General features: G+C 40.1%; 1 protein-coding gene across 1 annotated transcript in view; it reads left to right on the forward strand.

Moving 5' to 3' along the window:
- Positions 14,894-23,299, forward strand: part of CEP128 (centrosomal protein 128) — a 466,954-nt gene continuing 458,548 nt past the window's right edge. The window contains exon 1 of the mRNA XM_018053897.1: positions 14,894-15,055. The gene's annotated coding sequence lies outside the window, so the exon portion shown is untranslated. The remainder of the gene's footprint in view (positions 15,056-23,299) is intronic.

Below are 23,299 nucleotides of genomic sequence, written 5' to 3' on the forward strand. Positions count from 1 at the left end.
AGGGAATGGCAACCCACTCCAGTATTCTTGCCTGGAGAACTCCATGGACAGAGAAGTCTGGTGGGCTATAGTCCGTGGGATCGCAGACGCAAAGAGTCACTCAGAGTTGGACTAAGCAACTAACACACACACACACACACACACACACACACACTGCATATAAGTAAATAAGTAGAGTGACAATATATAGCCTTGATGTACTCCTTTCCCTATTTGGAAACAGTCTGTTGTTCCATGTCCAGTTCTGACTGTTACTTCTTGACCTGCATACACATTTCTCAAGAGGCAGGTCAGGTGGTCTGGTATTCCCATCTCTTGAAGAATTTTCCATAGTTTTCTGTGATCCACACAGCCAAAGACTTTGGCATAGTCAATAAAGCAGAAGTAGATGCTTTTATGGAAATCCCCCCCTTTTTTTTTCAGTGATCCAATGGATGTTGGCAATTTGATCTCTGGTTCCTCTGTCTTTACTAAATTCGACTTGTCCATCACAAGCAATGCCTATATTAGTAATCTGTTGCAGCATAATCAATGGCCCGAAAATGTATTGGCTTAAAACAACATTTACAATCTCAGAGTTTCTGTGGGGCAATTTGGGAGTGCCCTAACTGGAGGCTCTGGTTTAAGGTCTAGTATGAGGTTGCAAACAAAATGACAGCAAGGGCTTCCGTTATCTGATAGCTTGGCTGCAATATTGCTAAATTCACTTATTAATTCTAGAAGCTGTTTCATCGATTACATCCAATTATCTACATAGATGAATTGTGTGGTCTGAGAATAAACAGTCTACTCTTTTCAAAGCTGGATTCTTCTCATTTCTTTTTCTTATCTGACTACACAGGCTAAAAACTCCAGTACAATTTTTAGTGGAAAGAATGAGGGCAGATATCATCTTGTTCCTAATCACATGGGAGCGATCATTCTTTCATCATGAAATATGATGTCACCTATGCAGTTTCCATAGATGCTTTTTATCAAATTGAGAAGTGTCCTTCTACTTCTCCTTTTCTTAGAGTTTTTTTTAAATCAAGAATTGATATTAGATTTTATCAAATGCTTTTTCTGCATCTGTTGAGATGAGTCAGCATTTTTCTTTTTTTAATTTGTTGATGTGGTGAATCATAGAGATTGATTTTTGAATGTTTAACTCATCTTGCATTTCAGGGAAGAACCCCACTTGATCTTGATGTATCAAGTTTACTTATATTCTGATTAAATTTTCTAAAATTTGGTTATCAGTTTTCCATAGACGTTAACCAGTGATAACGGTCTGTTATTTCTGTTTTTATAACGTTTTTGTTTAGTTTTGGTATAAGGATAATTTTGCCATGATAGGATAAGTTTGAAAATATTCCCTCCGCTTCAGATTTGCATGAGTTTCTGTAGAATTGATATTACTTCTTTCTTAATTATGTGGTAGAATTCACCAGTGAAGCTATCTGGAGATTGAGTTTCACCTGTTGGAAGATTTTTAACCACAAATTAAATTTCTAAAACTAGATGTAGGGCTATTCAGATTATCTAATTCTTCCTGAAGTAGCTTTAACAGTTTGTGTCTTATGACGGATTTGTCCATTTTATTTAAATTTTTGAATTTGTGTCATAAATGTGTTCACAATATTCTCTTAACCTCTTCATATTTGTATAATCTGGTCTAATGTCAGCACTCTCATACCTGATACTGGTATTTGTGTCTTTTTTCTTTCTTGACAATTATGTCTAGAGGTTTATCAATTTTATAAATACTCTCAAAGAGGCAAATTTTTGTTTCATGGGTTCTCTTTTTTTTCTTTATATTCTATTCATTGATATATGCTCAGATCTTTATTAACTCTTTTGTTTTGCATCTATTGGGTTTAATTTGCCCTTCTTAGTTTCTTAAGATGAAGGCTGGGGTCATTGATTTGAGACCTTTAAAAAAATCATATTTACTGTTGTGTAGATTTTCTCTGTAAGTACTGCTTTAGAGACACCTCATAAGTTCTGATCTCTTGTAATTTTGTTTTCATTCAGCTTAAAATACTTTCTTTGTTGTCGTTGTGTTCAGTTGTGTCCGACTCTTTGCGGCCCCATAGACTATAGCCCACCAGGCCCCTCCATCCATGGGATTTCCCAGGCAAGAATACTGGAGTGGGTTGTCATTTCCTTCTTCGGGGATCTTCCTGACCCAATACTTCCTAATTTTTTGTTTGTTTCTTCTTTGATTTCTGAGTTATTTAGAAAGGTGTTATTTAGTTTCCAAATATTTAGGTATTTTCCACATATTGTTCTGTTATTGGTTTCTGAATTTATTCCATTGTAGAGAGAGAACATAGGTTATATGACTTGACAGCTTTTAAATTTAGTGAGACTCAGAGTAAGGTATATTTTGATAAATGTTCAGTGTGCATTTGAGGAAAACATATTCTGAATGGACTCTACAAACGTCAACATGTCAAGTTGTTGACAGTATTGTTCAAGTCTATATTTTTGGTGATTTTCCTGTCTACTTGTTAAGTCAATTATTGAGACATGGTTAGTAAAATCTTTTTAACTGCAGTTAGGGATTTGTCTTTTTTTCTGTTGTATTTCTATTAGTTTTTGATTAACATATTTTGAAGTCCTATTATTAAATATAGAAATGTATAGAACTCTTTTATTTTCTAGGTGAATTGATGCCTTTATCATTATTAAATGCTCTTTTTAACCCCTTGTGAATGCCTTTTCTCTTTACTTTTTTTCTTGTTACTGATAGAGCTGATCTAACTTTTTTTTGTTTAGTGTTACCATGTTATTCTTTTTCTATACTTTTACTTCAACCTCTTTGCATCCTTATATTTAAATAAGCACATTTCTTATAAAGAGCAGAGTTGGGTTTTGCTTTCAATCTTTGCCTTTTATTTGGATGGTATAGATCATTTCCCTGGAGGAGGAAATGGCAACCCACTCCAGTATTCTTGCCCAGAGAATTCCATGGACAAAGGAGACTGATGGGCTGGAATCCCCGGGGTCCTAGAGAGTTGGGCATGACTGAACGGCTAAGCACGGCACAGCACAGCAGCAGGGAGCCCAAACCGGGTGCTCTGTGACTACCCAGAGGGGTGGGATGGGGTTGGAAGTGGATCACTGGAGATCATTTACATTCCCACGGGATTCTCCAGGCCAGAATACTGGAGCGGGTAGCCATTCACTTCTCCAGGGGATCTTCCCAAACCAGGGATGGAACCCTGGGGAAGCCAGTGATCCACTTCCCATCCCATAGATCATGTACATTTGATATCATTATTGATATTAGGTTTAAGTTTGTAACCATGTTCCTTGCTTTCTATTTTCCCCATCTGTTCTTTGATCCCTTTTTCCTTTTCTTTAACCTCTTTGGATTAATTCAGGAATTTAAAAAATTAATTTATTTTTAATTGGAGGATAATTACTTTACAATATTGTGTTGGTTTCTGTTACATCAACATGAATCAGCCATAGGCATACATATGTCCCCACTTTCTTGAACCTCTTTCCCACTTCCCACCCCTTCCCACCCCTCTAGGCAGTCACAGAGCACTGGGTTTAGCTCCCTGCTGCTGTGCTGCGCTTAGTTGCTCAGTTGTGTCTGACTCTGTGACACCATGGAGAAAGCAATGGCACCCTACTCCAATACTCTTGCCTGGAAGATCCCATGGATGGAAGAGCCTGGTAGGCTACAGTCCATGGTGTTGCAAAGAGTCAGACACGACTGAGCGACTTCACTTTCACTTTTCACTTTCATGCACTGGAGAAGGAAATGGCAGCCCACTCCAGTGTTCTTGCCTGGAGAATCCCAGGGACAGGGGAGCCTGCTGGGCTGCCTTCTATGGGGTCGCACAGAGTCGGACACGACTGAAGTGACTTAGCAGCAGTAGGAGCAGCAGCTGCAACCTTGTAGACTGTAGCCCACCAGGCTCCTCTTTCCATGGAATTCTCCAGGCCAGAATACTGGAGTGGGTTGCTGTGCCCTCTTCCAGGGGATCTTCCCAACCCAGGAATTGAACCAGGGTCTCCTACATTGCAGGCAAATGGTTTACCAGCTGATCCACTGGGAAAGCCTGCATCACAGAGCAAATTCCCACTGATGATCTATTTTACATATGGTAATGTACATGTTTCAATGTTACTCTCTCTATTTGTCCCACCCTCTTCTTCCCTATTGTGTAATTCAGGAGTTTTTATTATTCCATTTTATCTTCTTTGTTGGCTTTTAGCTATAACTCTTCGCTTGGTTATTATAGTTGCTTTAGGGCTTAGAGTGTACATCTTTAAGTTATCAGAGTCTACCTGTAAGTGATATTACACTACTTTAAATAGGGTTTAAAAACCCTACAACAGTATTAGAGCTTCCCTGGTGGCTCAGATGGTAAAGAATCTGCCTGCAATGCAGGATACCCAGGTTGATTCCTGAGTCAGGAAGATCCCCAGGAGAAGGGAATGGCTACCCACTCCAGTATTCTTGTCAGGAGAACTCCATGGACAAATATATGGGGAAACAGTGGAAACAGTGACAGGCTTTATTTTCTTGGGCTCCAAAATCACTGCAGATGGTGACTGCAGACATGAAATTAAAAGATACTTGCTCCTTGGAAGAAATGCTATGACAAACCTAGACAGCATATTTAAAAGCAGAAACATTATCTAGTCAAGGCTATGGTTTTTCAGTAGTCATGTATGGATGTGAGAGTTGGACCATAAAGAAGTTTGAGTGCCGAAACATTGATGCTTTCAAACTGTGGTGCTGGAGAAGACTCTTGCGAATCCCTTGGACTGCAAGGAGATCAAACCAGTCACTCATAACGAAATCAGTCCTGAATATTCATTGGAAGGACTGATGCTGAAGTTCCAATACTTTGGCCACCTGATGTGAAGAGCTGACCCCTTAGAAAAGCCCCTTAAGCTGGGAAAGATTGAAGGCAGGAGGAGCAGGGGACGACAGAGGGCGAGATGATTGGATAGCATCACCGACTCAACAGACATGAGTTTGAGCAGGCTCCGGGAGTTGGTGATGGCCAGGGAGGCCTGGCATGGTGCAGTCCATGGGGTCGCAAAGAGTTGGACACAAAAGAGTAACTGAACACCAGCACCACTCACTCCAGTATTCTCCTTTCCTGGCCTTTATGCTTCTGTTGCCATACATTTTACCCATGCATAAGCTGTAAACTGTACAATGCATTGTTATTATCTTTGTTAACCAATTACCTGTCAAAGAAATTTAAGTCATGAGAAAAGACTCATTTAGTTATCCTTGCTGGTCTTCTTCATCCCTGAGTGTATATAGACCCATATTTTCCACTGATGTCACTTTGCTTTTGCTTGGAAGACTTTAACATTTATTGCAGTGCAGATCAGCTGGTTATAAATTATTTCAGCTTTTGTCTGAGAAGTGCTAATATTGCTTTCATTTTTAAGGGATATAATGTCTTGGTATAGGATTATAGAATGACAGTATTTTTTCATTTCAGTACTGAAGAACTATTGCTTCACTGTATTCTTGCTTGCAATATTTCCAAGGGAAAATCTTCTGTCATAATATTCTTTTGCAACATACTTTTTTTTTCCATTAAGATGCTTTTAAGACTTTTGTTATCACTGGTTGAGAGTTATTTGATTATCATGTTCCTTGATGTATTTTTCTTCTTATTTCTTTGCAGTATTTTTTGGGTCTTGGATTTGTGCATTTTATGTTTTTTTAATCTGAAAAAATTTCAGGCATTATTTCTTCATATACTTTCTCTATCCCCTTACCTCTCTCTATTTTTTTTGGAGATTCCAATTATTACACTCATATTAGGCTGAAGTGTGCCACAAAGAGCTCATTGATGCTTTTTAAATAAAAACTTTTTCTATTTTTTCTATTTAGACAGTTTCTTTTACTATGTTTGCAAACTCAGTATTATTTTAAAAATATTTATTTTTATTTCTGTATTTGTCTGTACAGGATTTAGTTACAGCATGAGAACGCTTAGCTGTATCATGGCCCCCTGCTTTGGGAGCGTGGTGCCTTAGCCACTGGACCACCAGGGACATCTCAAATTGGTATTCTTTTTCTCTTTTTCTGAAAGAGTTAATCTGCCTCTAGTCTTGCCAGTGTATTTTTCATATCAGGTAAAGTTTCCATATCTAAAAGTTCGGTTTGGGGTTTAATATATTTTTTTTCCCCTGTGTCTATGTAACTTTCTGAACATCTGAAACACAGTAACTGCTTTAATGTCTGAATTAGTTTCATGGGGCTGCTGAAACAAAAGCACCATGAACTTGGAGGCTTAACACAACAAGAATGAATTCATTCCCAGTTCTGGAGGCTTGAAGTTGAAAGTCAAGGTATTGGCAGGGATATTCCCTCTTTGAAGGCTCTTGGGGAGGATCCTTCATTGTCTCTTCCAGCTCATGATGGTTGCCAATAATCCTTGGTATCTCTTGACTTTCATCACTTCAATTTCCCTCTGTCATCACAAGATGTTCTGTGTGTTTGTGTCCAAATTTCTCTTTTCCTGTGAGGACAGCAGTCATTAGATTATGGTGTACTGTAATCCACTCTAACTTCAATTTAACTGCAAAGATTCTATTTCCACATGAAGTCACATTCGCAGGTACCAGGTGTTTGAATTTCAAGATATGGAATTCAGCCTATGTCAATGTTTGACAATTCTAACATGTTTGTCAGTTCTGAATCAGTTTAGCTTTCCTCTTTAAATGGGTTGCACTTTCATTTTTTAAAAAATATGCCTGATGACTTTATTTGGATGGCTAGTGTAAATTGTAACACTATTGATGCTAAATTATTTGATTTCACATAAACTTGAGATTTGTCATCACATATTATTTCCAGGTGATGCTAGTGATATAGAACCTGCCTGCCAGTACCTGAAACATGAGACACAGGTTTGATCCCTGGGTCAGGAAGATCCTCTGGAGGAGGAAATGGCAACCCACTCTAGTATTCTTGCCTGGGGAATCCTCATGGACAGAGGAGCCTGGAGGGCTTTACTCCATAGGGTCTCAAAGAATCAGACACAATTGAAGTGACTTAGCACACATACACATGGTTGAATTATTTGAAAATTTTGGTATTTTTGGATCTTGCTTTCAAAGTTTGTTAGGTGGGACCAGAGTAGCGTTTAATCTGGCGCTAATTACTTCCCAGCCCTGAGACAAGACTCTTCTGAGTATTTTATACCTAATGCTCCATGGATTATGTGGTGTTTCAACCTGACAGGTGGGATTAGTCACTGTTCCTGGTCCTGTGAGTGACAAGAACATTTCCCTCCAGACTGGTAAGGTACTTCTTTCTCTAGCCTCAGTTTCTTCCCATAAATGGGATGATTCATCCTCTGCTGAATACTCCATAGGATTCTCTGGAGTTTCCCCTTTATGTAGCTCTCTCTGCTCTGATTTGTTCTGCAAACTCCAGCTACATTGATTCTCTCTGCCCCTCAGCTCTGGTTTCCTCACTTCAGAGCATCCACTGGGTTATTTCTGAGTTCCTTCCCCTTGTACCTTGGCCTGGAAATGCTCCCAAGGCAGTGAGTGTGGCAATTGAAGGGATTATTGTGTTTCCTCTTCCTCTGTCCTTCTTTGTCTGATGTCTACTGTCTTGAAAAGCTTTGTTTCATATGTTTTGTCCATGTTTTTGTTTGATTCAGGTGTAAATCTGGTCTCTGCTACTCCTTTGCTGGGAATAGAAATGGTATGCTGAAATCTATAACATTTTGATGAAGATTTAGACAGCGTAAAATTGGCTTACTGGTGATTATAATGCAGGTAAAATTTTGTATGTCAATTGGTTTCAATTTACTAAACTAGAACAAGCCTTCAATGAATGGTTATATTCTAATAGCTTGCTTGACAAATTGCTATGACAATCAATAAAGCAATTTTCTTTCCTTAGCATAGCTTTTAAACTTGGGCAAGTAAACACATAGGATGATATGATGAATCAGTTTAAATAAAGGGATGTGTTTATACTCACATCGATTAAACACAAAAAAAATTATTTAAAATATAACAGATAAATGAAAATGGCTATGGAACATTATGTTTTTCCTTTTGTAGGAAAACCATTAGCATGGTCCGAATATCAGACAGTGGTATTTAGCAGTGAGTTCCTCTGTGTATTTTGTCTTTTTTGAAAAGATGCCTATTAAAGTGGAATATAGGCTATATTATTTAGCACCCAAAAAAGTCTTAGAATTTTGGTTTTGTGCATTAACAGTTATTCATTTTGATCTAAATACATGAATATTGTTGTTTTATATATGTGATGTTCTTGACAAATACCTATAATTAGGAAGTATGTGACTAGAAAGACTATTATGGGATCAATGGTGCATCTTTACAATGAGTGGTTGAAAATGATTCTTTGAGTAGTGGGCAATACCACTACTGCAACATCTTATATTTTATTTCAATTCCTATTAGACTTTCAGTTATCTTGAACACTTAATGCATACAGAGTCAACAACCATTTATGTCATCTCATGCTGGTGTAAAGGGAGTGGTTTTCATCACTGTGTTGGTACAGAGAGAGTTTTGAGTAGTTCCCTTCAGTCCTAACAAATCAGGATGTTAGAGGTTTCCTTTTTACCTTGTGCATAGCATCCCACTTTGGTGCTCCATCTTCCTTCTTATTGCTTATAATTGTTCTCTGGCATTACGATGTCCTCTGGGCTTCCCTGCTGGCTCAGAAGGTAAAGATTCCACCTGCAATGCAGGAGACCTGGATTTGACCCCTGGATCGGGAAGATCCCTTGGAGGAGGAAATGGCAACCCACTCCAGTATTCTTGCCTGGAGAATCCCCAAGGACGGAGGAGCCTGGCGGGCTATATATAGTCCATGTGGTCACAAAGAGTCAGACACGACTGAGCGGCTAAGCACATTATGATGGAGCCTGACCATCTGAGATGGCTGGACAGAACCAAGCGAAATATAGTGGTAAAGATGGTCATTACTTGGGCTGGAAAGTCACTAGGCAAGATGCAAGCTGTTTTTGAAGGGACATCTTCCCCTAACATCAATGGGCAGGACAGCTGGGTTCAGGCTGTGAACTGTACTTGCTTGAGTACAGCTGAGTGCCTAATGGATGTGGGCTTTCTTCCAACACCATCAGGTCAGCCCACCTTCAGCCTCCCATTCTAGGGCTTTCTTCTGTTTCTTATGACATTTCCAGATAGGAATCACTTTTTTTCTGGAGGGCACTGCTCTTGTCCATGATATTTGTGTCCAGATTTTTTGCTTATACCACAATACCTTTCTGAAAGCAGGGCTAGTAGCTTCATTGGTTTGTAATTGCACAAGGTTCTATGCTCAGAAAGACCGTAATCTTAGTTTAATCCTCTGCTGTTGCCATTTTGACCTCCTTATTTAGTTCTGAAAGGGCCTCATACTGTCATTTTGCACTGGGCCCCACAACTTATCAGCCAGTCTTATCTGAGAATCTTTGGGCTGAAGTCTCAAAAGTCAAGAAGAGACTATTCTTTTTTTTTTTTCTTCTTCTTTTTCTCTTTCATTTGCTTTCCCTTTCTGCTTCATGTGGTCACATGCCTTCTCTGAGCCATGAGCACAGCACTGCTCAGCTGGCTGCGTGAGTGAGGGAGCCAAATGGACAAGAAAATATTCGGGGAAAATTTGGTTAGTAGTTTAAATATATTTTCTTATCACAGAGAAATGTTTTCTGCTGTAGTTCCAGAGTGGTGTGAATTTCAAGGTATGGGTGGCATGCAGCTTCTGCGCCTTCTACTTGAAATAGCACTGCCTGTGTCTGCCACACAACAGTGTATGGAATAGCTGTCTTCCTTTCTGTAGGCTTATTCATTCCAGGTGAGTTAGGTTATGAGGATCGTACCAATGCTTTCAGATCTAACATCATCCCAGAACCTCTTTATTGATTATCCCATCTTGATGTTTAGTGTTTGGCATGGTTCAAAAGTGTTTTTAATGAAACTGTTCAAAAAACTCGATGTGACCGTAACACCTCAGATCTCACAGGCTGAAGAGGCTTCATCAGTGTAATCTTCATCAAGGTTCTTTGAATTTCAATCAATAGAACTTATCTTAAGCTTCAAACGGGAAGTCATGACAAGGCAGCATTACCTATTCTTTATTTAAAGTACCTAGTCAGTCACTCAGTCGTGTCCTGCTCTTTGTGACCCCATGGACTGTAGCCCGCCAGGCTCCTACTCCCATGGGATTTTCCAGGCAAGAGTACTGGAGTGGGTTGCCATTTCCTTCTCCAGGGGGTCTTCCAGATCCAGGGCTCGAACCCGGGTCTCCCACATTGCAGGCAGACGCTTTACCACCTGAGCTATTAGGAAAGCCCTAGACAAAGCAATAAACAAGGTCCCAATGTTCATGGAACTGACATTTGAGGATATCTTACTATCTATCATCTAACCTGTATTGAGTGCTTACTATGGGCTAGGCACTGGGGCTAAATCCTTTACACACATTAACTGATTTTTATCCTCATAACAACCCTACACATTAGGTACTATTCTTAGTATCAAGGTCAAACTGTAGATAGGTATTATGGCTAAGATTTGAACTTGAGTGATCCGGCTCTAGAATCTGTGCATTTAACTGCCTTTAGCTGCCTCTCAGAGAAGACAATGGCACCCCACTCCAAGACTCTTGCCTGGAAAATCCCATGGACAGAGGAGCCTGGTGGGCTGCAGTCCATGGGGTCGCTGAGAGTTGGACACGACTCAGTGACTTCACTTTCACTTTTCACTTTCATGCATTAGAGAAGGAAATGGCAACCCACTCCAGTGTTCTTGCCTGGAGAATCCCACGGACAGTGGAGCCTGGTGGGCTGCCGTCTATGGGTCGCACAGAGTCGGACACGACTGAAGTGACTTAGCAGCAGGAGCAGCAGCAGCAGCTGCCTCTAGTGTGTCCTGAATAAGGAATATAGGATATACAAGTGGAGATAACACATATTAATACAAGTGGGATTGGAACTAGGAACTTAGTTACCAGGAAGCAAGGCTATCTTTTCTTAGGCCTGTTTCCTCTGTGACTGAACAGTTTATTCGTGCTTTATTTGTTTGTTTCTCTCTTTCTTTGCATATTAGATTTTTTCAATCTCTCCTTGAACATTGTTGAAGATGGCCACCTCACTGTGACCACCTCAGCTTGTACCTGTACATCAAGACTCTTCAGGCAGTGAATGAAATTCTTGTGTCCTAGTTTTAAAGGATAAGGAGAATACATTGGCCCAAATTATTTCAGGCATCTGCCCCTTCTTCAGCCATCTATAGTCAGAGAGGTAGTGACTTTGTATAATATAAACAAGGTCTTCGGGGTCCCAGGGCTGTGGGTAGGATCATTCCCAATAAGGGGGAAATGTGGGTGAAGTAAGGGTTTCCCAGGTGGCACTAGTGGTAAAGAGCCTGTCTGTCAGTGCAGGAGACACAAGAGACTTGGGTTCGATTCCTGGGTCAGGAAGATCCCTGGAGGAGGGAATGGCAATTCACTCCAGCATTCTTGCCTGGAGAATTCCATGGACAGAAGAGCCTGGTGGGTAACAGTCCACAGGGTCACAGAGAATCAGACACAAGTGAAGTGACTTAGCATTGCACATGGGTGAAGTATGTAAAAAATGAAAAGTTGCTGATGCAAGCGTGTGTTATGCCAGGATTCTGACCCCCGGAGGAGGGGATTTTGATCCAGGGTCAGAGAAGAGGCTTGAGTACTTGGAGATTTTTGTGTAGCAAAGTTTTTTTAGAGTATGCTAGAGATAGGGAAAGCTTCTGTCATAGACAGCAGAAGGGGACAGAAAAGTGCCCCCTTGCTAGTTTTTAGTGAGGTGTTTTATGTCTGTTAGAAAACTATTAATCAGATAAGAGAGACCCCTTAAGGCTGAGGGAGTTTCACCAGGCCCCTCTCTCACAATATGCATTTTGAGATAGGATGGCACGAGGTGTGTCATCCCCTGACCATGAAACAATTGACATGAATACTGGTTTGTTGAGCCATTATCAGCCCAGTTCAGTTCAGTTCAGTTGCTTATTTAACTTATATGCAGAGTACATCATGAGAAATGCTGGGCTGGAGGAAGCACAAGCTAGAATCAAGATTGCTGGGAGAAATATCAATAACCTCAGATATGCAGATGACACTACCCTTATGGCAGAAAGCGAAGAAGAATTAAAGAGCCTCTTGATGAAAGTGAAAGAGGAGAGTGAAAAAGTTGGCTTAAAACTCAACATTCAGAAAACGAAGATCATGGCATCTGGTCCCAACACTTCATGGGAAATAGATGGGGAAACAGTGGAAACAGTGAGAGATGTTATTTTTTTGGTCTCCAAAATCACTGCAGATGGTGACTGCAAACATGAAATTAAAAGACGCGTGCTCCTTGGAAGAAAAGTTATGACCAATCTAGACAGCATGTTGCCAACAAAGGTCCATCTAGTCAAAGCTATGGTTTTACCAGTAGTCAGAGTTGGACTATAAAGAAAGTTGAGCATTGAAGAATTGATGCTTTTGAACTGTGGTGTTGGAGGAGACTTTTGAGAGTCCCTTGGATTGCAAGGAGATCCAACCAGTCCATCCTAAAGGAAATCAGTCCTGAATATTCATTGGAAGGACTGATGCTGAAGCTGACATTCCAATATTTTGGCCACATGAGGCAAAGAACTGTCTCATTTGAAAAGACCCTGATGCTGGGAAAGATTGAAGGCGGGAAGAGAAGGGGACGGCAGAAGATGAGATGGTTGGATGGCATCACTGACTCAATGGACATGAGTCTGTGTAAACTCTGGGAGTTGGTAATGGACAGGGAGGCCTGGCATGCTGCAGTCCATGGGGTCACAAAGAGTCGGACATGACTGAGCGACTGAACTGAACTGATAGAAACCTATGCATTACTCTCACCTGGGTTTGTAATAATTTGTTTCATAATCTATTTTCTTCACTTCACTCTGAGCAACATGTGGGCAGAGATGATGTTGTTTATCCTCTCTTTTTTTTTTTTTTACTGCGTCTTCAGGGCCTAATACAATGTCTGGTTGATAGAAAGACAGCATATATTTGCTGAGTTAAATGAATACACTTGTTTTGAAAAATTAAAATGTTAGCCAACAAATGGAGTTATTATTATGCTTCCACGTGCATTTGGGGAAAGCTTAAGGCTGTTCTGAATTACCTTAATTTCAGTATCAGGTGGAGCACATTCTTGAGTACAACTTTGAGCAAACAGCTTGAAGATAGATGCAAATATATAGGTAGATCTTTAGAAGAATTATTTTATATCCAAACCAAATATAAAATAAACTTTACCCCTCAATGTGGGCCAGAAAAAATATTTGAATAATTATAATATATAGTATGATTTGCACACAAGCATGAGGTTGCTGGGGTGAGGTCGGGGTGGGGGTGGTGTGGTTGGGAGAGAGAGAGCCAAAGGGAGAATGTGCAGTGAGGAAAGGCTGAGAAGAGAGATAAAAATTTAAAAAGGTTAGGACTCTGTGTTTGAAGGGCTTAGAATCTAGTGAAAGTGCTAGTCGTTCAGTAGTGTCCAACACTTTGCAAATCCAAGACTTTACAGTCCATGGAATTCTCTAGGCCAGAATACTGGAGTGGGTAGCCTTTCCCTTCTCCAGGGGATCTTCCCAACCCATGGATCAAATCCAGCTCTCCCACGTTGCAGGCAAATTCTTTACCAGCTGAGCCACCAGGGAAGCCCTAGAGTCTAGTGGAGGAGACCAACTGGGATCGGATTACAGTACAGAATTATTAGAATAAGGAAACTGTGTAGTTTAGAAATGTGGTTTAGCTTTACTGGAGGTAGCCAGGAAAACCTTCACAGGTAAAATAAGATTTGATTTTAGCCTTGAGGAGGGAAGAATTAATGATCTTCTTCAATAGCATTTCCTGGAGCAGGAAATGGCACCCCACTCCAGTACTCTTGCCTGGAAAATCCCATGGATGGAGGAGCCTGGTAGGCTACAGTCCCTAGGGTCGCGAATAGTCGCACAAGATTGAGCGACTTCACTTTCCCTTTTCCCTTTCATGTATTGGAGAAGGAAATGGCAACCTACTCCAGTGTTCTTGCTTGGAGAATCCACGAACGGGGGACCCTGGTGGGCTGCCGTCTATGGGGTCGCACAGAGTCGGACACGACTGAAGCGACTTAGCAGCAGCAGCAATAGCATTTCCAGGGTTCAATTATTTGTTGAAGGTTTTATCATCACCTTTTCATTACTGAAACCGACATCTGTAGTGGAATATGTCTCTCTCATCTTCTAGAACGACTGAGGAGATGACAGCCTTCACCGAAGGTAGCAGCTGCCATGACGTGACAGCCACATACACTTGGGGTTTGCCATTCGTTAACTGTGCGGCTTCAGTCGCGTCATTTGCTCTTTCCAGGCCAAAGGATTTGATTAGTTAATCTTCACTGTTCCCTTTCAGTTCTGAGAGTTTGTGAGCCTTCAGAAACAGACATTGGGTCTTGGTATAAAGGGGATTTTCCCATCTCACTGTTGGAAATTACACTTCTCTGTTCCCCACAGAGTGAAAGAAACATAGTTTGTGTATTACAACTATTTAGATTTGTTTTTGTTTGCTTGTTATTTTAAATGAATAATTTAGACTGTTTTGATGATGTTAGAGTGAGGGCAAAAGCAGCTGTCTTAATTCTTTATCTGGGGGTTGGCTCTTAACAGCTGCTACTGGCACTTTAACAAAAAGAACAGAGCAAGAGGGCGCCGCCTAAGGACTCAGGTGCCCGCTAATCCGGCCTCTTCCGGGAAAGTCACCCGCAAGACCAGTCGTAAGGCATCATGGGAAATGCAGTTTCTCCTGGAGTCGCTCTCTCCTAGTAACTCCTTGCTCTTAGGCATGAGGTGGACTACAACTCCCAGAGGGCCAAGCGGGAGCAGCGGGGCCCTGTACCTTCGCCGCGGCTGGGCGGCTAGTTCAAGTTGCCATAGCTGCGAGTCTGGGGAGAGCGGAGTCGGTTGCGTTGCGGCGTCTGGTCAGTTACACCTTCTGGGGTTGCCGGTCGGCAATGATCCGGCGTTAAGGACCTGGGGTCCTCTTCTAGTTCAGGTAGCTTCCCTCAGCCGCCCCTCGCCCTTTCCGTACCACTTCCCTGTCGTGTCTTGACGTTTTGGGTCCCGCTTCCCCTGCTCCCGGGGTCGGGAGGCCGGAGCTGCGCGGAAGCCCTGGGCTGGGGCTGGGGCCGGGGGCGGGTCGGGTCTGTGGCGAAGCTGGGGAGACGGCGTGCCCGGCACCCCCACGCCCCGCTTCCCTCGGCATGCGTGTCCGCAGCCAGGTCCTGGTTAAGTTATACGGGGAGTTTGAACTTGGTTGTCCTCTTTTCGAGAGCACAGAGCGTCCTGTCGCTAGCAGCTGTGAAGCTTTGAGCTGTCAAGGAGGTCGGCCTCCTCCTGGCGTGTGCGTTGCCTGGCCTGGGATATAATTGGACTCTTCGTACCTGTTTTGGAGTCACAAAAACTTGCTACCCTGGGGAGCGCTGTCTATATCAGCGCCTGTCTTCCTTTGCCAACGTGGACGTTGCCTCAGCGTCAGCTGTTAACAGTCCCTTCCAGGAGTTTATTTCCTGTCAACACCTGAACATTGAATTCCAGCTGCTCCCTCAGCGGTTTGATGGAGCTCAGTCGCTTCTGCGGACATTCTATAAAACCGCTTTGCAGCCTTATGCCAAGTATTATGTCAAGTATCTGGCCCCCAGGGAGGGCTCAGTGTTTGTTACTTTTTTTTTTTGATTATACAGAGCTGTGCCCATAGACACACAGTGTAAGCCACACATGCAAGTTTAAATTTTTTTAGTACTCATACTAAAGTAAAAAGGAGCTGGTGAAATTAAATAATTTTTTTGACACATCCAAAATTTTTTCACTCTCAACATGAAGTCAGAATGAAACTGGAGATATTTCACATCCTAAAATAACTTTAAAAAGTGGACTAAATGTTATGTGTATTTTATGTGTATAGCACTTTAGCCACTTTTGGCTAGTGACTGCTCTAGTAGACAGCGTAGCTAGAAGATTAACATTTTGGTAGTTTCATGTTGGCACAGAAATTTGTGTGTGTCCATGACTCATAGAATGAAGGTTGCTGTTTTGTTGAAAGAGTTGGCTATGCATCATGCCTACGTCCTGTCCCACTGCATGACCTCTGGGTCACTTTGAACTCTCTCTTAACTTTATTTTGACTAAGAGAATACTTTTTTTTCTTTTGGAGTGATTTATAGATGTATTCTGATCTGCTTTTTATGTGGACAATTACCAATTTTCTGGATAATTTTCTATGGATTCTTACAGACTGCTTTGAAAGGAGTCACAAAGAATTGAGACTATTTCTATCCACAGATCTTAGAACCAAAAGCATTTTATTTTTACTTATTTAATTGCTGTACTAAGTGTTGGAAGAGCTGGACAGTTTATAAAGTATTTCCTTTAGGAGTGCTAGCATGTAGTTCATTTACTGGCTTAGAAGTATGTTTGGTCCATTAAATTCAGAAGTAACATGTTAAATTCATTACCTGCCTTAGTTAATTTACCCACTAAATAGACTTAGGGATAGTACCTTTGGCTAGACTTGGGCTACAGTTTGCACTAAGGGATGGCCGGGGATGGGTGGAAGTCCCCAGCGAGGAGTATGCTGGCTGGGGATTGGACGTGAAGAACTCCTGTGACTTCAGTGGGGCGTTTGCATGATCCAAGAAGCAATTTCTCTGTTCTCTGATTTGATGTGACTTATTCTCTGCCATGCACACAAACTGTCCATAGGGTGAGCTTATTTTATCATTAATTGCTTAAAAAATTTTAAGGTTGTAGGTGTGTTTTACTCCTTGTTTCATTTATCTGTAGGTGGTTTGGGGAAAGTGTAGGGGCAACCAAAGATCCTCCACTTGACTAGGCCTCTTGCCCTGAACCTCATGAAGAAATGATAAGAGGCAGACATACGTGCCTAAGAAGAGCTCTGAGCTCAGAGGACAGCAGCCCGGAGTTTGGGGGGTATGCTTTGTAAGTATGCTTCCTCCCTCCTTGAGTTTTTGAGATGACACATTTTTGTATATTTATAGTGGAAAGGAATATATCAACAAGTAGACCTTTAAGGGGCCGGAAACCCCTTTCTAACATGCAATATCAAGATTAAATAGGATGGTTGTACATGCAGTATTACAAAAATTAAGGGGAACAGATTGGATACCTTAATGAAAGCGATAGCCATGCACCTGTTTCCATTAGACAAGTATTTGAGAACCTTTTTGTCTCAGGCACTATATTAGGCACATTTTACATGTTTTATAGGTTTATTTCCCTGGTGGTTTAGACAATAAAGAATCTGCCTGTAATACAGGAGACCCGGGTTTGACCCCTGGGTTGGGAAGATCCCCTGAAGAAGGGAAAGACTACCCATTCCAGTATTCTGGCCTGGAGGATTCCATGGAGAGAGGAGCCTGCAGGCTACAGTCCATGAAGCAGCAAAGAGTCAGACATGACTGAGCGACTGAGCATGCATGCACATGTGTGTATATATATGTATACACACACACATATGTATATAGTACATTTATTATACCTCTGTTCATTTTATAAATGAGATTTAGATAAACTATTGGATTCGCTTGGATTCTGGAGCCAAAAAAATGGTCTTCATCCCCAGGTCCTCTGACTCCATATCCCAGCTGCACCCACTACAGGAGGCCACATTGTGATCTCTGATTGTCCTCTAGTAGAGTTTGATTTATATTTAGTATTTTTAGATTGTGTATCATATAAGCAAAATTTGTTGTTATTCATCTCTTTAAATGTTCAAGGGGTTCCAGTATCTTTCTTAGTTTTTTATCCCCAAGATTTAATGGCCTTTATGGTATTATTGAGGTAAGAGGTAATTGTATCTATGATTTCAATTGAATATAAATGTATGTATGCAACATGAATTGTCATTGATAGTCAGGAGAATAGTGTTAACTCAGGCTTTGCATTGTGGGTTTAGAATTCTGGACACTTTAGCATTTTCGTGTTGCATTTTGATAGAGGGCACTTAAACATGTAGGGAAGACTCACTGGGGCCCTGTAAGAACACTTTGTTTAAGCTATATGTGTGAAAGGTTCTTAGAATTAAAGAATATCAGAGCTGGAGTGGCTTGGTAGGATAATTTAGTCCCAAAGTTTTCAGCTACAGTCTTGACACAGTTGAAAATAATATAAAAATAACCCACAGTGGATTTACTATTAACCATGTAATAATGTCACTGGGTTGATTCTAGTATGAAATGTTTCAATATAGTTATACTATTCTAGTAGTGTTTTTCTTTCTTGTAATAATGTATTATTACATTAGCACAAGTTTTTCCTTATCTCTTTTAGCTGCTACATAGTTTCCCAAATGGCTAGATACATTTATTGTATCCCTAATCAGTGGACTTTTTTTTTTACTATTATAAATAATTCTTCAGTGAAGCTCTTTTACCTGATGGCTCAGTGGTATAGAATCTGCCTTCTAATAAAGGAGACGTGGGTTCGATCTTTGGGTCGGAACGATCCCCTGGAGAAGGAAATGGCATCCCACTCCAGTATTCTTGCCTGGGAACTCCTGTAGACAGAGGAGCCTGTTGGGCTACAGTCTGTGGGGTTGCAAAGTCTCAGATGTGACTTAGTGACTAAACAACAACACGTAAGATTTATACATACGTTTTGTAATACATCTTGTGTTTTCCTAGGATAATAGTCATAGAAGTAGACTCAGGATCAAAAGGTGTGTATTACTTATTTTTACTTGCCAGATTGTTCCCTAGAAAAACTGTCTTAGTTAATATCTTACAGCAAGGTATGTCCTTGTGAACACTGGTGGTGAGAGCTTTTGTTCATAGGTACAGAACAGATAAAAAGGAATATCATTATTTTAATTAGCTGTTTTTTAATTAGTGAAATATAGTATCTTTCACTTTTTTTAGAGCCATTTATGTTCTTTGAATTGTCTGTTTATCTTTTGTATCTTTTACTACTGGAATGTTCTTCTTTTTTTTTGAAAGATGATAAATTCTTTGGTTTCCATATAATGCAAATATTTTTCTAAGTTTTAACTTTCATTTTCTAATCTTGTTCTGGTGTCTTATTAATAATTATGAATGATCCTGAGTCTTATTAGGCCTTTGTCGGGATATTAACACCTCCTGAAATTTGTAAAACTCTTATCTTAAAGTGAAAGGTGCTCAGTCATGTCTGATTCTTTCCATGGACTGTATAGTCCATGCAATTCTCCAGGCCAGAATGCTGGAGTAGGTAGCCTTTCCCTTCTCCAGGGGGTCTTCTCAGCCCAGGGATTGAACCCTGGTCTCCCTGGTTCAATCACATGCCATTGCAGGCGTGTTCTTTACCAGCTGAGCCATGCATGGTGTTTGCCATGAGACAGGTGCTCATGAATGAATGAACTCACAGATGTATGAATTAAAGCTAAACCTGAATTAGGCTTTTAATGAAGAGAGACTTGTGGAAGAAATGGACTATAATTATTATTTAGAAAACATAAGATAATTTTATAGACTGTAGGAGGAAGAAAAGAGCTTGATCATGGAAGAGTGAAGGTTTTAAAATGACAAAAATAGGTTGGCTTATTAACAGCAATTGATACAGTAAAACAATACTGAGAACGCACACTGATATTAGTCCAGGTAACTTGGAGTGTATACAACTTTATAGTACAGATAAATAATAATTGAGGAATGTAGGTAGCTGCAGATTGCAATGAGAAAATGATTTGTAATAATTCAAGCAAACCTTGTAGGTTTGTAAGTTTTAACCATTGAAATGAATTTTAAATTATTATCCTTGTTTATGAGACATTGTCAAGTATTCACATTTGTGCTATTTTGCAGTTCAGTCCATATTGTTTGAGAACTCAGTTAATATAGCCCATGTACCACAGGAATTATTTCATCCAACAGTTAATTAATTAGAATCACTAATTGCAAAGTCCTGTACTTTGAAGTTTGTCTCTGGGTTAATCAGTGTAATAAGGGAAGTTTAACTGTAAATTCATTAAAATTGTTCCAGCCACATGTCAGGCACTATGTTAGATGCTGAAATACATCTGTGAGCAAAGTTAATGGACTCTGTGATGAGATTTAGTCTAATAGGGAGACAGACAAGTGAACAGCCAGTTAGCTCCTCTGGGCTGTGAGGAGGTGGTCCAAGGTGGGGGCAGTGAAGAAAGGTTCTCCAGAGAAAGTCTCCTCTGAACTGAGACTTGAAGGAAAAGTAAGAGTTAGCCAAAGGAACTGGAGTGAGGAGAATGTTCCAGGTGGTGAATGCGGCAGAGGTATGATGGTGAGATGAGCATATTTGAGAAATTCAAAAAAACTTTCTGTGGCAAGAATAATTACATTTCATGGACATATTTAATAATTGTATTGTTATACATATAGACTTATAATAATGCAGAGGGTGAAAAGACCATATCTGGCTGGAAATGGAAGGCTTCTCTGAGATTGTGTTTGACCTATACCTGGAAATTTTACTGGAATTTAAACAGGTGGCAGTGGTCGACAGCAGACGGCATTTTCACGGCATTTCAGTTGAAACCTAATGATGCCAGTGAGGGATGGAAGTGGTAGGAGAATGTGGTGTACATAGTAGCTAAATGTAGGCCTTATGTTTCTATGGTTCATTTGTTAAGAAAAGGGTGTCTTGATGAGGGTCTTGAATTTCTGATTCAAGAACCTAGACTCAGTCACATGGGCAGTGGAGTGTCAGTGCAGGTTGAAACGTATGGAAAAAGACGCAGAGTTGGAGAAACCATTATGGTGGCTAGTAATGAGATTAGAAAAGTCCTGAATTCTGGATGGTGCCTGTGGTGATGAGAAGGGAGACTTGATGAATTTGGGCCTTGAAGAAAGGCTTGTGGCTTGGCTCTGCCATTGATTGGAAGCTGTATCACCTTGGGTTCCTTAGCGTCTTTAAGCCTCTCAGGTGTAGGTCATGATGACAGCAGTACTTACCTTGTAGGACAACAATCTGTGATATTAAAACATTAGCTAGTCAGCATTATTATTTCAACTTTTGTTTTTTGAAGGTTTTTGAAATTGAGATTCTTAACTGGCATTTATATCCATACATGTGTGGTGGTTTACTGATTAAGTGTAGTTGGTTTTATATGATATTGAGCTGTTTTTCATTATAGTTGGATTCCTTTCTAATCCTATATCTTTAAAAAATTTTATGTATACATATAAAAACCTTACACGAAAAAGTTTATGGTACACAGTTCATTCTAATCACCTTTTAAGTAATTTTAGAAGTTTTTTTTTTTAAATAGTATCTTGGAAAGAATACTTGTTACCTCCTTTAAAAAATAAGAATAAAAAATGAACTCTTGAATAAGCATATTTATAAATACAATAAAAGTGTATTTTAGTTAATTTTATTAACTAATTAGTTAATTTATTAACTAATTATTTGGTTAATTATTATTAACTAATTATTTAGTTAATTATTATTAACTAAAGAAGAGTTAAAGGGAGATCTAAAGATATAAAGTAAAAGTAGAGTTGGGGAAGAAAGAAATATGGGACTTGAGGAAGAGTGGAGGACAAGAAAATACTGTTTTTTTTTTTTAAAGTTTATGTCTTTAGGATATGGTTTCTGAAAAAAAAGAATGCCTGAAAAAGGTTGTAAAGATTCCTAGCAAGAGATAGGCTTATTTAGAAGTCATCTTAAAAGAGCTGTAGAAAGTTGGACTTATAGCAGAACATAATTAATACTTTATTATCTTATGCTATATTCTTTATATAAACTATTAGTTCTGAGTAAGTGGGTACGCTTGGAATAGTCTGGCCTTAAATGCTCTGGTTGTATGTATATGGTGGGATAATTGAATCATAAGAAATATGGTGAGGAAAGACACGCATACACAGCCCCAACATTTCAGTATGTTTGGAATTTAAATGGTGGTTTCACATCTAAGAATGTAGTGGAAGAGGCAGTGGCTAAGAGACAGAAGATGTAGGTTCTAGATCTCTTAATGTAGCTTTTTATGAAAGCAATCGTGGATAAGTATTTTACTCACACTTTTTGTTCCTTTAGGAACAGAAGTAAAGGGTTGTAATTATACCAGCTTTATAGGCTTCAAATAGAGAGCAAAAGAGAAAATGCTGATGAAAATTCTTTGTAAGCTATAAAGCAGTATGCAAATTTAAGGTATAAATAGCAATAAGAAATATTTCCTTTCCTAAAAATTTGTAGTGTTGTTTTGTTCACTAGGAAAGTCAAGAGGAATTTCTGTTTCTGCTTTAAAAACTAGGAGGAAGAAAACAAACAAGCTTTATAATACACTTAAGAAATAGCATGTTTATTATGAAAAACTTAATGTTACATGAACAAATAAATAGCCCCAAATGATATTTATGATGACTCTCAAAAATTGGTGGCCTGTCCCTTGTTATATCAATTGTTAATGCTTATTTTGTGAACCCTAATATGAATTTATCCTTTTTTGCTTCTACAGTTAGATGACAGTCTGAAACCAATTTGTTTTCTCAAGGAAAGCAGGCTTGAGAGGAAGCCTCAGGAAATTAACCATCTTCTGAACCAAATCAAATGACTTATTAGTAAACTCTGTGTGTGTGTGTGTGTGTGGTGTGTGTGTGTGTGTGTGTGTGTGTGTGTGTGTCAGTTAGCCTTTGCATAATAAATAAATCCTGGCAGGCATACAGTAGTGCGCTTTTTTTGTCTACCTATCTTGGCTGGACACGTTAGTCTGGGCTCAACTGACTGGTCCGCTGATCTAAGCTGGAGGTCGTTGGGGCAGCCATGTATCCCATACCTTCCAGTGGGATCGTCTTTGCGTGTCCTGATGGTGACGCAAGAGTTGTGAGGGGAGCAGGTTCCAGTGTGTAGGCCCATTTCAGGTATCTGTTTGTGCCCTGTCAGCTGAAATCCTGTTGGTCAACTTAGGTCAAATAGCTGAGCCCAGAGGCAGGGAGGGTAATTCCACCATAGTGGGAGGATTTACATCTTGGGGAGGTGAAGAGTTGGAGCCAGATTATGCAAGCAGCACTTTGTTCTGCATTTAATTTCTTCTATATACCAGAGCGGGAAAACATCCTGAGTGGTCTGCCAAAAATCAAGTCCTCCTGCTCAAGGCTTACTTCTCGTTCTGGTTTTGTAGTCTATAGGCTAATATGGAAGCTGTGTTACCGGATTTCCTTCTGGTCTGTAGAGGGGAGCATTGTCTCTCGAGCATTTAACCTTGATTGATTCTTTCACGGTAGAATTGTTCATTTTTAACTGGGGAATGAGGCCAATAAACTTCCTTTGTCTT

Source organism: Capra hircus, chromosome 10 (assembly GCF_001704415.2).
Source record: "Capra hircus breed San Clemente chromosome 10, ASM170441v1, whole genome shotgun sequence".
In the NCBI taxonomy this organism is placed as follows: domain Eukaryota; kingdom Metazoa; phylum Chordata; class Mammalia; order Artiodactyla; family Bovidae; genus Capra; species Capra hircus.